Here is a 14,014-nt window from a genome sequence, read left to right on the forward strand (position 1 = left end):
ACCCGCTAGGGTCTCAAGGTGCTGAGGGGGAGGGGGGAAAAGGTTACTGTTTGAACAGCCATGTCTTCAGTTTTTTCTGAAGAGCAGGAGGTCCTGGGTCTTGCGGAGGTCGGTGGGGAGGGAGTTCCAGGTCTTGGGGGCGAGGTAGGAGAAGGATCTGCATCCTGAGGTGGTGCGTTTGATGTGGGGGACTGCAGCGAGTGCGAAGTCGGCAGATCGGAGGTGGTGGATGGGAGTGTGGAAATTCACTCTATGGTTGAGGTAGGTTGGGCCTTCATTTTGGAGGGCTTTGTGCGCGTGGATGAGGATTTTGAAGGTGATCCTCTTGTCGATGGGGAGCCAGTGAAGGGCTCTAAGGTGTGGTGAGATGTGTTCATGGCGTGGGAGATCCAGGATGAGGCGTGCGGCTGTGTTCTGGATTCTCTGGAGTTTGTGTTTGAGTTTGAATGTGATGCCGGCGTAGAGGGCGTTGCCGTAGTCTAGCCTGCTGCTGATGAGCACTGGGTGACGGTCTTTCCGGTCTCTAAGGGAATCCAGTTGAAGGTTTTTTTCAGCGTGCGGAGGGTGTTGAAACAGGAGGAGGTGACGGCGTTGATCTGCTGGGTCATGGAGAGGGAAGGGTCAAGGATGATGCCAAGGTTGCGTGCGTGGTTAGCAGGGGTGGGAGCGGGGCCTAGGGCGGTGGGTCACCAGGAGTCATCCCATATGGTTTTGTTGGGTCCAAAAATGATCATTTCGGTTTTGTTGGAGTTGAGCTTGAGGTGGTTGGCTGTCATCCAGGTGGCGGTGTCGAGGAGTGCGGCGTGGAGGTTGGTTTTGGTGGTTGTAAGTTTGGGGGAGAGGGAGATGATGACATGCCAACAGAATATGTTTATTTTCAGCACTCATTAGGTAGAGAAAAGCTAGAATCTTTCTGCATGTTTCTACGTGTTCGAGATAGTGCACATTTTTTTTTGTTTTTAAACTGACTTATGTTTAACTGCTTCTATCTGTTTGCAACAAATATATAACAATTTTGATGATGAGTTTAATTTTACACTAGTGGTTTTATTTTTATTCTTAATTTTTGCAAACATGCTCGCTCTTCCATATGAAAGAACTACGCACCCAGGTTTTTCACTGTTGTGGTTTGTGGGAAAAGTGATGGTATGACCATGTATTATATGGGATTAATTACCTCCAGCGTATATGATAAGGGTATTGCAAGTCACTTTGGAGTTCCATGTCACCTCGAACTCGTCAGTGGCTTGCAATAGACTTAGAATGTTCAGCAGGAGGTACTTTATTCCTCATAACTTGTCAGTGGATGGTCCTTTAAACTTTGTCAGTGGTTCACAACCTGTGGTCTGGGGACCCCTGGGGGGGTCAGTGAATTACAATAATGATGCAGTGGGGGTCCCCGGGTTCCAGGAATGATAAAGTGGGGGTCCACAGAAGTCAAAAGTTGGGAGCCACGCATTCAAGAAGGTGTCCCACATGTACACGTGTGGTATCTCGCGTGCAGGTGAATTATGTGCGAATATATACCTGGGTGAACCCAGTGCTTGGAGTCGTCGAATCTGGAAGCAGGCGTTCCTCAGTGTGAAATGACATGCTCACAGCTGCTGCACGTGCATGCTCTGGGGTGGAAACTCGGGACCGAGGTAGCGCGAGGGGAGCCCGTCAAAGGAGTCTTCTATTGCAGGGGGTGGTTTGTCCGTATTACTGAAGCCTTAGTGAGACCGGAGCCGGCAGTGGAAGCCGCCTCCTCCCTGCGCGCGTTGCCTGGGCTGCTGGCAGGGAGGTCAGCGGCAGCCGCGTGGCTGGGGAGCCCCGTGAGTCAGGTCTGGACGAGGAGGAGGGGGAGTGGGGTCAGCGCGGCGAGGGGGCGGATGGAGGAGGAAGGAAGGAGACGAGCCGCTGCGGCGCCAATGGCAGCGGAGCCTCAGCGGTTGAAACACTCCGCTCTCAGGTGAGGAATTTCATTTTTTTATTTCAAAATCTGAAAATTGTGGGATTTGAACTCAGCAGGCTTACTTATTTTTTTGTTTATCTCTGTAAATAGTGCCTGATTGATGAAGGAAATCCAAAATTACCAATATATTAAGCTCGGAGGCTTCAATTGGCTCTCTGTGCACACTTTTAATGGTGAAACAGTTAAAGAGGGTGTGAATAAAGCGGTGCGTATCACTTACAGCAGTAGTAGCTTGAAATTGTAACAAAAATCAAATTGTCAATAGAAAAAAACTTTGCGGCCATAACAGCAGCATCACCGAGTGTGGCGCTGGGGTCCCTTACATAGCGTCTCGTGCAAATAAAAAGGCATCTGCGCCATAAGCGCCTTGATAAATTATGAATTGCAATGATTATTGTGTGTTTCCTCCACCACGTTGCGGCATATGATGGCGAACCGCCCAAGTTTGGAGACGTGTGTTCAGTGCGAGCCAGACCAAGACGGATTAATACCATTATTTTATCCTCTCCAATCCACCTGTTATCGTATTTAATCCATTGCGGAACAAAACTACCCAGCCTGGCTATTTTTGTTGATGTGGCGTCTCTAAGTACTATTTCATATTAAAAATCACTTCTTGATTGGAGTGTATGGAAAGTTTGTCCAGCCACGGGCTTCTCAATATTTCTACAGCAGGCACAGTGGCTCTCCAGTAGCATAAACTGAGATCCCGCGGAGCTGTTGGGGGTGGGGGCTCGGGGGCGTTCTCATAAAAAAATGACGGGTGGTGGACCGGGGAGGGGATGGGGGGTGCTCAAGTTTTTATTATGCCACTGGTGATGATCTCGAGTTATTGTGGCTCCCTGAGCCTAGCTTTCGGCACCCCCACGTTATATTTAGCGGGTCCTGGTACTCTGCTCACCAGCACTTTGCATTCTGGGGCATGTAGTTTTTTTTGCTTTCTCCCTTTTAAACGTGGGCTTGAAGAATCGCAGCACTGGACTGGACTGTTGGATAAATAGCACGCGCTCCCTAATGGCAGTTTTCTTTGCATGGCATTCCTAGTCTGTTTTGCTTTCAGAGAATGCGAAACTACCACTTTTAAAATTGTCATAAAATACTGGGGTAATTTGTAATTTTCATCGGATTGTTCCAGGACTGAGTTACAAAAGTAAATTAGCCTCCTGAACTCCATGAATGGGATCACTAGGCTGAATAGAGTGTATTAGGTCAAATAGGGCATCCAACAAACGAGAGCTGGACAGTGTATTCAGAAAGCTCTTTCTCTCTCTCATATGGTTTCCTTTATTTCCAGGCTTCAGACGGGAGATGTTGCGTTTTCATTCTAGAATATATGCGTTTGTCTATTTTCGAAGTGTTTATATAATGTGCTTCTTTTCAGTATTAACACTTTTACCAACTTTTAAAATAAACAACGACATGTCATTATTAACCTGGTATCGATACCGGGGCATATTATTTAAATAGTATCGAAGCGCTTATATAGCGCGTCATACACTAGATGAATCTGCAAAGCGCTCTGATTTGCACCAGAAGTCTGGGTGCCCTTTTGAGAGTACGGGATCCAGGGTTCTGGTTGTGCTTGGCAAGGTGCACGAGGCCTGGGGACCTGCTCGAAACTAAACATGCTTCAGAAATGAGGAGACTAAACACCGATAAAAACAATCTAAACTATCAAACAGCAGGTCTAAGCATTAACGACAGCATAAATGCCATTATTTACTTAGTAGCATTAACATTTAACACAGATATGCTGTCCAACAGGACAATGCCGGTACAAAGCACGAGAGGGCTAACATAAACCAAAGTGAGTGACTAAAGTCAAGTGCAAAGGTGCTTGTGTGTGACGGGTTAACGGGGAGAAAAATGGTAAAGAGAATAAATACAATATATATATTAGGACAGTGAAAGTTATTTGTGAGGTTTCACAGCGCTACATGTTTCTTCTAACACGAGTAGCTCGTCCAGCCCAGATTTTTCTTTGCCGTTTTTATCCCTTTTATTTATTATAAAACCAGGACTACAAGAACCAGAATGCAGATAAAAAAAAACCTGGACTAGATGAGCCGCTGACCATAGACCTGGGTAACCTGAGAGCTCAAACATTTTGCCTTCACACTGTAGGAGACTGGACTTGAAGGGTACTTTAAAGTTCTGCATTGAGGGCGCGCCCTTACGGGCAGGGGCGCAGCTTGGTCATTAAGATTGGGGGTGGAGGGGGGGCTTCAGATTTCCCAACAATCACTCTGGTTAAAATACATTATATGAGGAGCAGGGCAGGAAGGAAAGGGGTATAACGAACAGTCGGAAGGTGGAGGAGTGTGAATTGTGAGAAGTACTTATTACTCTATATTTTGGTAAATAACCATTTTTAAGACCTTTACAACAGAGCCAAGAGAGTGTGTGTTTTTGTCTGCATGTAACAAGCCAATGCCCCCTGAAATTACGCACCTGACAAAGGAGGATAATTCAAATGAAAGTGCCTTAGAAGGGAAAAATAGTGAACCAAACGACAGCAGTAAGTGGTTAGGATGAGACTTGAAGACTGATCGTAGGTTTGCAATGAGAACAGGATGGGTCAATTAGTCAGAGAGGTGGTCACGAGCTAAGCCATGGACCACTTTTAATACTAACCTTAGCGGCTTGTAGCGGGCTCTATATTTTTTGTGGCCAGCAAACCTCCGGGTGGTGATAGGCAGTGTTTTAAATGAGCAGGTTCTATCAGGTACCAGTACCTGCATAGGTAGTTACAGCGTCTGCGTTTACATCTCACCTTAGTTGATAATGGTACTTTCTATAAGCGCCAAGAAGCCTGTAGTTGGCGAAGTTGCATGTTACAAAAACACTGATAACGTATCCCAGTACATATAGATCAGTAATAATGGCTTCTAGATAAATCTGTGTCAAGAGTACACAACTTTTCCGCTCGTGGGCTTTTGTGTTTCTTTAATTCCAATCTGAGGGTTGTATTTGGGTCAATTGATTTGGACTAATAAACTTGAAAACAATAGCATGCCGAAGGAAGCGAAGGAATGGAAAAGTTATGTGACAGTGCCTTGGAGCCATCTTGTCACCTTACCTGCGTGACCAGCATGACTCGGGGTTACATCCAAGTTTACTGACTTTGCCTTTAATTCTTCTGAGACCTATTTTAGCAGGATCACAGTCTAATCTGATTCATAGAAGCATTCATTTTCTGTAAATACTTGAACTGATCGTAGATCTCGGAGTGATTATTTTCATAGATTTGGCAGTGTTTAAAAAATAAGATAAAAACATAGTCCTACAGTTTAGTCATTTTCCACGGACAATTTTTAATTGTCAATTTCGATTGAATGCCCAAAAGTTATTTTCAAGGCATGTAGAACAAGAAGCATGTATTGCACCTATGGATCTATTCTGATTTGACAGAAAAAGATTAACAATCAGCAGACAGCTCAGTGAACTTATGGATCCAATGAAGTTATCTGTTGTACCATGTAGTCATAGGTTTAAATCCTGTGCGTAATCCTGTTTTGAATTGTTTAAAACGCTCACAACTACTTTGTGTTATTCCAGGGTAAGGAAATGGAGAATATTTCTCAGCTGACATAGTTAAACCAGCCATGTTCAAGAGCTTGTCTACCAAGGTGGGCAACCCTCGCCTTATGCATTGTGGAGTCACCTCTTCTGAATTCCATTTGGGTCATTAGGACTATATTACTTCATAGACGTTGACTCACCAGAATGCAAGGGGTAGCGGAAGTGACAAGCCCTTTGACCTGCATGACATCACAAGTAGTGACAATATATGACCCTTTAGCCTTTCACCCTAAATTTCCCAGAAGGTCGTTCCACATGATCTCAACTCTGATGACATCACAATAAATGAAATAGCTGAAGTTCCATATTAGAAGCAGGATTAATATGACCAGACAACAGACACACATGTCTATTTTAGATACCACCTAAATTGGGTGCTGACATGATATTTGAAAGTTCTGTGGAGCAATACTAGCCTTGAATTGTAGCACACTAGTTTAGTAAGTGTGCCGGACCACTTCTAAAAGATTTCAGTGGTCTTGCCCCAGAGAAAATTGTGAAAAACATGGAGTACATTAGTGCATTTTGAAGCACAACTTTCATGTAAATTTGTTAAAAAGCCATAGGCCCTAAAGGTACACTCCTTAAATATTCAAGCCCTTTCATGATGTGCCAATCCAGTGAAACCTGATACTCCACAGGAGTTGACTCAACCTCCCCCCCTCCCATTTGTCATAAATGGCCTACATTGTGCCTGGGCAAGCATGTTGTCAAAAATTACTTATGATATACCAGAGCCAGACATTTGCCATTAATGCTGTCCATATACCATTGGTGAACCTTATGTAAACATGCCCTCGGGCTGCGTCGCAGGTCACATAGAAATAGCGGACGCCTTCGCCCGGTACTACCAGACATTGTATCGGGCTTCGACGCTGATTGAGCCGGGCCAGGCATGCCACTGCTGGAGGATGTTCCCCTTCAGTGGTTGCCCGCGGCGGAGGTGCAGATCCTGGATGAACCTATTAATGCGGAGGAAGTCGGGCGGCTATTTCTGCATTGGGAACGGGGAAAACGCAGGTCCTGATGATGGAATCCTCACAGAGTACTATAAAGCGTTTAGGGAAGATTTGGTGCCGCACCTATTAGCACTTTTTACGGAGGTGGAGCAGCGAGGGTCATTCCCGGAGGAGCTGGACGTTGCCACCATTGTGGTGCTTCCTAAAACCCAACCCCTATCGCTACAATGTGCAGACTATAGGTCGATATCGCTGATTAACAGTGAGGTTAAAATCTACGCCACGATTCTTGCCGCTCTTCTTAAGAGAATTCTGCCGCAGCTAATACACCCCGACCAATGTGGGTTTATAGCAACTCGTAGCACTCGGAACTGCATCCGCCGACTGCATGTGGCTTTGTTCGAGTGCCGTCGACTGCCCGAGACCTTGCTGTTCTATTTATAGATTTTGAAAAAGCCTTTGATTCGGTGGACAGGGGCTTTCTTTTTTCAGTGCTCCAGCGAGCAGATTTTGGACCGAGGTTTTGCCGCCTGGTCCGAGCGCTGTTTGCTAACCCCTCAGCCCGTGTGCTGGTCAATGGGGCCCTGTCCTCAGTATTTGAAGTTCGTCGGGGCACGCGGCAGGGATGGCCCCTGTCCCCCCTTATATTTACCATAGCGATTGAGCCACTAGCTCAGATGATCAGGACAGATCCAATATATCGCGGCTGGAGATGGGGGCCCTCCCGAGAAGACAGGATAGCTTTATATGTCAACGACGTCCTGTTGTATATGGAAGAGCCCAGTTTATCGGCCCCAAGAAGTCTCCACCTGCTACGAAGTTATGAGCAAGTGTCAGGACTTAGAATGAACCCTACAAAGTCGGTGTTGGTCCCCCTGGCTAGTTCACGTGACTGCTTTGACAGGGAGGACATGATACCCTTACGCAGACTCAGCTTTAAATATCTAGGTATCTGGGTGACCCTTCTCCCTGAGCTGACGCGGGCCAAAAATCTGTCCCTGCTCTTGGCTCGCATCAAGAAAGACTTGCAGAAGTGGCAGGCATTGCCTTTAAATGTGATGGGCCATGTGGCCCTGTACAAGATGTTGGTCTTACCTAGAATTGTATTTCAAAATTTCCCCCTCCCGATCCCATGCTCCTGGTTTAGAGCTTTAGAGAGAGCCACCTCATTGTTTCTTTGGAAGGGAGCCAGGCATCAAGTGGCGGCACAAAACTGCCAGAGAGGAATATATGACGGGGGCCTGGGTGCCTCAGATCCTTAGCTATATTATCCGGCGGCCCTGCTGCTGGTGATTCATGATTGGTTCACGGGGTGGGCAGACCCGACTTATCAGGTGGAGATCTTGGGTTCCCTGTGTATCCTCAACGCATTATACGGCGCACCCCTCCCTCGGGACATGGTAGCGATAACTAAGGTGGTTTTCCTGGCGTGGCGCTCTGTGTTACAACACATTAGATGGAATGCTGTTGTCACCCATCAGACCCCGTTATGGAGGGGGAAATGGTTGAGTGAGACGGCGGCACTGGAGGGGTTTGTGGGGTGGGATCTGCCGGGTATTTCACTGGTAGGGGATGTGTGGAAAGGTAATGCATTGCAATCATTTCAAGAACTGCAGGCAGACTTCCAACTAACCCAAACGCAGTTCTTTAAATACCTCCAGCTTCGACACGGTCTGGGAGAGCATTTGCCGGCCACAGGCCCTCTGCCGGAGTTCAGCCCGCTTGAGGCCAATCTACTCATGGGGAACGTGGGAGGGAAAGGTGTTTCCCAGGTCTATAAAATGTTAGTTAACAATACTCCGGGAGACTTGGACTCATCAAGAACTAAATGGGAATCATGGGTGGGGGCCCTGGATGAGGTAGAATGGATGGAGGCTTTGATGGTGCCAAGGGTGCTGGCGGTGTCAGTGAGACTTCGCACAGTGTAATTCTACTATTTACACAGAGCATATTTAACACCAATCAGGCTACACCGGCTTGGTTTACGCTCTACAACTCAATGTCCAAGGTGTGCGGGGGAGCCAGCGGATTTCTTCCATATGGTTTGGTCTTGTCCAGTGCTACAGATATATCGGGGCAAGGTAGTCTGTGAATTGAACGAGGTGCTAGAGCAAGAGATGCAGATGTCCGCAAACCTAGTCTTGTTGGGGGTGATGGAAGAAATGGGAGGAGCGCAAGCGAAACGTGCCCTTGCAGGTACCGCCCTGCTGGTAGCAAAGAGAGTTATCGCTGCTGCCTGGAACTCTTCTGCGGGTCCGTCATTCCAAAAGTGGAGAAGGGGAGTGGACTGGTGCGCAAGCCAAGAAAAGCTGGTGTATGAAGCTAAGGGTTGCCCTCGGAAACATGAGAGGGTTTGGGGACGGTGGCTGGGAGCGATGCGGTAGGCCAAGGGGGGGTTATGACTCTTAATGTGGGGTCAACACCTGAAATGCCGCTTATCTCCTAGAATGTCTTACTGTAAATTGTTAATGATGCTTTGGAATCGGATCTTATTGAATAATCTGTGTCAACTATCTTGCACTTTTTCTTTAAAAACAATAAAAATGTGTTTATAAAAAAAAAAAAGACCTCACTATGCCAAGGCCACCATTTTGTCATGGTTCCACCACCCATGCCAATGTTGGCCTTCCTCATTAACATAAGTACAGTCAATGTGCTAGTGCCAGCATTTTGCCACTGGTGAACCATGGCAAAAATTTGCTCAAGTATGCCAGCGCCAGCATTTTTCCACAGGTGCCCCGTCTTCCTAGAATTACATCTAGCATGGAAGTACCAGTATTTTACCATAATGTCAATAACTACCTCCAGTGCTAAATATTTCCAGTGTATCTGTATTTTACTATTATGACAAACATTACCTCCTGCCTGCCAGTTTTTGTCACAAGTGGCTGTCATGCAAAGGATTGCCAGGGCAAGTATTTTACCATGAATACCTCTATCAGACTATAATTACCTTCACTATGTCAGGGCAAACAGCAGACTCGCAAGCATAAAACCACAATCTCACTCACTTTTCACTAACTGGCACTCACTTGCACTGCCTGATTCCCATTCAGTCTCACTTATCACTCACTCAGACTCTCACATTCCCATTCATTCACGTTCCCTCTCAAATCACTCAGATTCATTCATACTTTCTCACATTCACTCTTACTCTCACTAACTTTGTACTCATTCATTCTTACATACATTGATTCTCACAATCTCTAACACTCATTCACACTCCTTAATTCCCCCTCACTTGCAGCCACTTACACAAACTCACTCATGCTCACTCTGACTCGCTCATATGTACTGACACTCATTTTCACACATTATCACTCACCACCTGTCACTGACTTAAACACATTTTCACTCACACACACACACATACTTAAATATACACGCTGTAAGGAATTGGGTTACTGGTTGAGGGTGTGTGAAACATGACTCAGGCAGCAACCACAATCCTTGTCAGGGTGACTTTACAAGCAAACCTCAAATCAACCTGTGCTCTATCCTCTGGTAGACTGGTACAGAGCAGACAGGCTTTACTTAGAGGCAATGTGTAAAGTATGTTTCCAACACTTCAAACAGTAATAATGTGAAGACACAACTCAAGAATAATCCCCCACCAATTTAGAAAAATGCAGTACAATTTAATAAATAAATCAAGATCAAAACAACAAAAATCCAATCAGTAGAACTGAAATATGGAAGTTTAAAGATTTCAGTAAAAATAGGGCCAAAAAGCACAAAGTGCTAACTGTGATATCTGGTTGCGCCAGACCAGGACAAAGTCTCAAGTTTAGGCCGACTGTGGTGGAACGCAGGCCAGCTACAGGAACACACTTAGGCCTGCTGAACACAGTACCTTAATCTTGGTTGCAAGGAGATGCAAAGTCATGCTCTGAGGATATGTCACGCAGCAGAGACGATGTGTTGTCCTTGCATGAAGATGCATTGCACAGCGACAGTTCTGATGGGCTGCAATGGTGATGCGAAGTACTTGCATTGAGGAAGTCTGCGCAGCAGAGATGATGCATCACTTCCAATGGCGATGCGTCTAAGTGCAGATGCGATGCGCTGTGCTGGTTCTGAGGGAGGTGCTCCGCACCACAGAGGAGATGTGTCGGTTCTGCTGGTTCCACAGATTGGCAGAGCACTTTCAGGCCCACTTAAAAGGGTCCAGCACACGGGTGGCACCACTTGGGAGGACAGGACTCGCAGATGGCAGAGGCTGGGTGCTGAGTTCAAGATGGTTGGAAACCTGCTTTGTTCCTGAGGCTTCTGGACACGAGGCTAGTCAACTACCCCTTTAAGTCACTCTGGGATCTTGGGGTTTAGAGATGCAGGTCCAGTCCTTCTCACTTAGGCAAGAGAGCAGCAGGTCAGCACAGCAGGGCAACAGTCCTGCAGGGTAGAAGCCCAGCAGAGTGGTAGTCCTTTCAGCAGCACAGCAGTCCTTCTTCCTGGCAGATTCCACAGGTCCAGAATTGTACAGAAGAGTTGGGTTTAAGGGTCCAATAATTATACCTGGTGCCCACTTTGTAGTGGAGGAAGCTTCTAGTGGTTTCTACCCCGAGGTGTCAGGCATCCTCTTACTCCCTGTCCTGGCTCCAGCTTGTCCAATGTCACAAAAGACTAGTGACAAGCCCTTTGTAAGAGTGCCCAGACAGAGCCTTTGGGATATGCAAGTGTGGTAGGTGACAGCTCCTACCCCTCATTAAATCAGATTGGCCCATCCTGCCAACACCGGTCCTCCCTATATCTCGCTGTCTGGGAGCAATACACAAAGACCAACTGCCAGCTATGTCTAATCATGTGACCCTGGAACAGGCTGTAGGTGCCAAATGGTAGGACAGAAGAAATGCCAACTTTCTAAAAGTGGCATTTTAAGAATTGTGACTAAAAATCTGACTTTACCTTCAAAGAAGGCTTTTAATTACAATTCTTTAAAAAGCTAACTCTACCTGTCTACCTGCTCCTAGTTGGAAGTTACAGCTTATTAAATGTAATAAGGTAACTCCAATGTTATCCTGTAGGAGAGGCAGGCCTTATTGTAGTGAAATATGAATTTAAGAGTTTTTCACTACTAGGACATGTAAAACTTTAAAGTACATGTCCTACTTTTAAATACACTGTATCCTGCCCTGTGGGCTATTCATGGCCTAACATAAGGGTGACTTATATGTATTAAAAAGGAAGGGTTTGGCAAATTTTGCCAGATCAACATGATAATTTAAAACCTGCACACACTGGCTGCAATGGCAGGCATGAGACATGTTTAAAGGGCTACTAGTTGGGCTGCAGCACTGATTGTGCCACCTCAGAGGCCAGGGATCGAAAGGCACTGTTAGGAATCACAAATGGTAAGTCGTGTCACAGCTGTGATCCATGGAGACCACTAAATGATGTCCAAGTTTCATATTTACTTTCCCTAGAACTATACAATCTGACCCCACTGAGGCATCTTTGGTGGTTGGTCAATTTCAAAGAAGAAATCTTCAGCTAGTCCTGGTATTTGACATATAAGGCACTTAGGTTTGCTTTTAACACTGTAAAATTAATTAGCAGCAATCCCACATTGACACTTTTGTTGGCTGAATATTCTACACCACAGTAAAATAGGCTAGATATTCTGAATTAGCACTCTGATAATAGTGTTGGGGTACACCATAATTACAATTGAGGCTGGGTTCACTTGTTTAACAAAAGGTGAACCCTCATACGCCGTAACGGCATGCTTCTAAATAGGAGTTCCAGGATGGACTACTGAATATGCGTTCTTAGTAGGAGACTTGTGGAACTTAAATCTCCAGCTGTGGATTGTGTTCCTGAGGCTCAACCGTTCGCTATTGCACAAGATCCAATGTTCATGAATTCTCAAAAACTGTGGTGAACCCCTAGCTGTATCTCCAACATTATCCAGTGGTAGACAATGACTATTGTATTTTGCCTCCAGTAAAAAAAAAAAAAAAACTATTATACACTATGGCTAAACATTATGCAATGTGTCCATTTTTAGTCAACATGTGTATACTGATAAGCCCCACAGCTTTCTTCATTACTGAGGTCCCAACACTTAACACTACCCACCTCCTAGTGTAGAATAGTTTTGCGTGTTGAGGGGGTTAAAGAGAAAATGGGTTATAAAGAAGAAGTACAAAACCAATACTCCGCACCTGGTTCTGTGGCGATCTCCTGTAGTGACAGTAAACCACAGTCTCATTGTTAGTATGTTAGTCTAATCACAATTCTTGCAAGGGATGTAGAGAAATGTTGGGCGCGGGTATGGCGTCCTTAAAGGAGGAAACACAGTCTTAGCTCTAATTAAGGTCTGTATACCCACATCAATTTATGAATATTAAATCACAATTTAGGGGCTATCATATTGTGGTGGCAAACATTTATAACTGCAAGTATATATGAGATATACCAATTCCCAAAGTCAATACGCCTGGCTTGATTTGAGCCCAGATTAAAATTATTTAAAAAAACACATGCAGTGAAAAAGAAAGCAAGAAATCGCTGATTACTATAGAGAATGCATTTATGAGATAAAGAATTCTATGTTATGTAAAATACACCCTCATGCCATGAAAACATGCACTTCATAGGAGGTGAAATGATACACTCAACAGTCAATAGCAGTGAAAGAGACATACTGCTCTGGATGGAGTCAAACCCCCCTCTGTAGATATTTTTTTAAGAAATGGCAACAATAGGTCAGCAAGCAGATATTATTTAAAGATAAACCTAATAAGATAGTATAAATCGAGGCAATGTTGTTCGTGTTATCAATAAGAATTAGGATTGACAACTTTCCAAGGGAAAAATACCGTCCATTTGTTGTTTTTCCAACTGTCTGCAAATGCCTGGGTGTGGTGCTAAATATGATTGACACAAAGCCGTATGTATTCATTTGTAACATGACTTTTCTGTCTTTACTTACTTTTACTATTAGTAATACACTTTTAAGGTAGTATTATTAAAGATTTTGCACATCGCAGCAGGCAACTGGAAGTTTCACTTATCATTGCTTTGACAAAGAAGATTGTTTTGGATGCCACGACAACTGTCCATTAGCTGTGAGCACTGCATAGTGACTCTTTGTAGCCAAACGGATGCCTCGTCTTCTCGGAATTTCAGCCCCTTCATTGGTTAATACAGCAGCTTTTACCACTTTAGTCCTTCTTCCTTTGTCATTTGAGTACTTATTTGCTTTAGGGGACTCTCCTGAGTGTATAGGCATAAGGCCCCTGTGATACAGTTCGTGGGTGGCAGCTGATGGGGGTAGGGTCATGGCTGGTGAGAGAGAGAAAAGTGCTCCCAGTGTGTTCAGGAGGCTCTCTATATGAGCCTTTCCATTGTCTGTCAAATCTTTCCAGAATGAGTGACTATGAGCCTAGGTTTGAGCATGTTTCTTATAGTGCACTCCGGTCTGGCACGTTTGGTTGCCCCTTATCACGGCTGGATTTTCCAGCTGGGTATTTACTGGGGGGCACTGACGGAGTGCATATCTGAACTCCAGACTCAG

At 45.2% G+C, this 14,014-nt stretch overlaps 1 protein-coding gene across 3 annotated transcripts in view; it reads left to right on the forward strand.

Moving 5' to 3' along the window:
* The first annotated feature begins 1,558 nt into the window (after positions 1–1,558).
* Positions 1,559–14,014, forward strand: part of GPR68 (G protein-coupled receptor 68) — a 207,777-nt gene continuing 195,321 nt past the window's right edge. For all 3 annotated transcript variants that reach the window (XM_069208176.1, XM_069208175.1, XM_069208174.1), the window contains exon 1: positions 1,559–1,951. The gene's annotated coding sequence lies outside the window, so the exon portion shown is untranslated. The remainder of the gene's footprint in view (positions 1,952–14,014) is intronic.

This window comes from Pleurodeles waltl, chromosome 9, assembly GCF_031143425.1.
Source record: "Pleurodeles waltl isolate 20211129_DDA chromosome 9, aPleWal1.hap1.20221129, whole genome shotgun sequence".
Taxonomy (NCBI): Eukaryota; Metazoa; Chordata; class Amphibia; order Caudata; family Salamandridae; genus Pleurodeles; species Pleurodeles waltl.